Genomic DNA, 2,926 nt, shown 5'->3' with positions numbered 1-2,926 from the left:
CAGCTTTCGAGCCGTCTTCACTTAATTTTGTCGCTGTTGTTGATAACTAACTAGCTGTTAAAGATAAGAGAACTCTAAGGAATTTCTAACTCTCTTGGCGGACATTACGAACTACGCTTCGTAAGAAAACGCCAAACTTAACTCAGTCTACCATTTAGGGCGTTGAATAATTTTCGGATTCTAAAAGTCATTCAAACCAGCAACATAAACGACAATTTGCTTTCAAAGTATTATTCGCCTAAATGATGACATGCAAGACGCAGAATTGCAACGCAAATTTTATTTTCAACGAATTGCAACATAAATTCGCAATAAAATATTTTCAAATTGCATTTGTTAGTCATCACATACCGAACAGATGTGATTCCCAGCTAAAGGCATGTAATTCAGATTCTGCATGGTCAGAGGGGCGATAGGGCATTCGCTTGCAGTGAAAGCTACAATGCTAGGTCGGCGTTACATACGTTCGTATTCGTGCACGTCTTTGCGAGCTGTCAACTTCTGGGACGCTTGGTATTTTTATAAGAGAAATCTAACTTGACAAAAACACATAATTTTCGTCAAGTTGGATTTTCTTGTAAATAGACCAAGCGTACTAGACGTTGACAGTTCCACAAAGTACAATAACGTGCAATAACGTATTAGAAACGTGCATTAACGTACTATTGTGATGTACACTTGCAATGTACAGAAAAATACTCATTCATCAGTTAAGTAATGTGCACAAATGTTCCGATTCAGACAATCGCCCGAAATGCCGTTGTAACAGTACTGTCCTGTCGATACTCTCATTTTTTCCACATAAATTTGTGGTTATATGCCAGACGTATATTGACGCAAATTTTCGTTGTAAAGGAAATGAGGAAAAAAATCGTCGTTACCATCGAAAGCTTTTAGAGATTGGCCGCAGGATAAAATATTTTTTCTTCCTCGTCGTTTTTTTTTTGCGAAATGAAAGTGCAACATGAATCATTCAAAACGCAGACAAACGTGGTAGAAAGTTGTCGTTTTTTGCATTTTTATTTTGCTTTCTATACTTACTTTCATTTCATTTCATTTAGATGAACAAAAGACATTGTGGGCAAAAAATGAATTTCTTTTTAAAATAATTTTAAACTTTTTTCCGAGTGCTTTTAAGCGTAATTTTAGTTCAGTTGAAATTTCCTACTGAAATACAGTTGGAGTTACCGAGAGCCGCTATGTTTTTTTTTTGCGATATGGTCGTAGTGAAAAATGGAGCATCGGTACAACCTTCTCTTATAAAACCTTGGAAAAGACCGATTCCAAAAACTGTAAAACTTCAGCAACGTGCTTGCATAAACAATATTTTCTAAATCGGTCTTTTCCAAGGTTTTATAAGAGAAGGTTGTACCGATGCTCCATTTTTCACTACGGCCATATCGCAAAAAAAAAACATGGCGGCTCTCGGTAACTCCAACTGTATTTCAGTAGGAAATTTCAACTGAACTAAAATTACGCTACAATGTTGCATGAAAATTGGAGAACAGTTCAGTGGATTTTTGCTACAACGGCTCAAATCATCGGCGTATCCTCCTCATAAACCCACAAAACCTTGGTCTTTTCGGCTTTCTAATTCCCGTAACTGTCAACTGCTGGCACTCTTGGTTTCTTTACAAGAAAATCCATCTTGACGAAAATTATGTAAGGGTGGATCTAACGATTGAAGTCTGTCACAAGTGCCGGAAGTGAACGTGCTATCTCTCGCATTTTAATTAATTAAAAATTGCAAGAAAAAACAACATGACAAAATCAAAATAGCATGAATTCACTTTAGAGAGAAGTTAGGCATGTACCAACATGACAGCACGAAGCAAAGGAATGACAGAAGATGTATGAGCGTTCTGTCATTTTTTCGTTTCAACGTACTAGATCAGCGAAAATTTGTACGAAACCTACGCTTCCGATTACTTCAGTGCGAGATAATTGTACCGACCGTGCACTTCACTTTAATTTTTTCAAGGGATTTCGTTCTGATTATTAATCCCATTCAGGTTTCAAATCTTTAACGTTTTCACATGTATAGCACACCGTCTATGAAACTTCAAAAGATAAATTTCTGTTCTGCTCTAATTAGATGTGAATGGAAGGTTGATTAGTAAATGAAAATTAGGCGGAGGTTTGCTTAATATTCCGCATGTGTAAATTTATGTTCGTTCATTATAACCAAACCATATAACAAACTCAATATAATACGTTCGAAGGGAATATGTACGCTACACCGAGAGCTTCTCATTCATTATGTGTAATTGTATGCTGTTATGATGAGTGTGGTATGATTTGAGTTGGAGACGTAGACATCTAACAGGCTGCCAAGCAGTTTGATTTTTGATTATAGAATAAGTTTTCAGTGATAGAGTTTCGTATGATTGGGTGAATATTGTCGTAGCTATTGGTGACTGTTGCACGGCTGGAATTTAGTGCTTTAAAGAGAAATGCTAACAGATGGCGATTGTGAGGCGACAGCAGCGGATCTATTAGCATTTCTTTGGTGCTCCAATATTGAGGCACCACACAGTACATAGGTCTGTTCCAATGCTGTTTGAGCTGTCAAAGTGTCATCCATAGAGCCATAACCAAAAAATTATTGTTGAAAAATTGTTCGCAAAAGCGTTAGGGTTATGGCTATGTGGATGATCACGTTCGTTTACGGCTTGTCAAAAATCGTTTTTACCGTCCGATGAGACACAACAACGCATTCCAAAAATAGGCAAATGATCAGAATTTAAATAAGAGACCTTCACGATCACGACACAGCAGTCCAAAATTCTCAGATTAAATTCATTTTGTTATGTTGGTATAATGCCACTGCGTTAGATAGATAGATAGAAGAAGTGGGTGGAAAATAACTTGCACCTAAGTCTCAGATGGGCCTGTTGTGCTTCCCCACAGTTCCTGAAATTCTCTT

This window comes from Bradysia coprophila, unplaced genomic scaffold (genome assembly GCF_014529535.1).
Source record: "Bradysia coprophila strain Holo2 unplaced genomic scaffold, BU_Bcop_v1 contig_70, whole genome shotgun sequence".
Classification (NCBI taxonomy): Eukaryota; Metazoa; Arthropoda; class Insecta; order Diptera; family Sciaridae; genus Bradysia; species Bradysia coprophila.
This window is presented reverse-complemented; position numbering follows the sequence as displayed.